Source organism: Otolemur garnettii, unplaced genomic scaffold (genome assembly GCF_000181295.1).
Source record: "Otolemur garnettii isolate 467f Iridium unplaced genomic scaffold, OtoGar3 scaffold00055, whole genome shotgun sequence".
In the NCBI taxonomy this organism is placed as follows: Eukaryota; Metazoa; Chordata; class Mammalia; order Primates; family Galagidae; genus Otolemur; species Otolemur garnettii.
Window position 1 is genome coordinate 6,423,719 of NW_003852450.1, and position 547 is coordinate 6,424,265.

Genomic DNA, 547 nt, shown 5'->3' on the forward strand with positions numbered 1-547 from the left:
TTTTTTTTGAGACACAGCCTCAAGCTGTCACCCTGGGTAGAGTGCTGTGGCATCATAGCTCATAGCAACCTCCAAATCCTGGGCTAAAGCAATTCTCCTGCCTCCGCCTCCCAAGTAGCTGGGACTACAGGCACCTACCACAATGCCAGGCTATTTTTTGGTTGCAGCCGTCATTGTTGTTTGGTGGGCCGGGCTGGATTCGAACCTGCCAGCTCAGGTGTACGTGGCTGGCACCTTAGCCTCTTGAGCCACAGGTGCCGAGCAGCCACAGATACAATTGGCTTTAAACCAACAAAGATAAAGATAAGGATGGTCACTACATATTTATCAAGGGAAACACTCAACATGAAGAGATTTTGATAATTAATATTTATGCACCCTACCAAAATGCTTGTTCAATTTATAAAATAAATCCTAATGGATATGAACAACTGATGTCTTCCTACACTATAATAGTTGGAGATTTTCACACCCCTTTGATAGTTTTAGATAGATCCTCCAAGAAGAAACTAAACAAAGAAATATTAGACTTAAACCTGACTCTAGA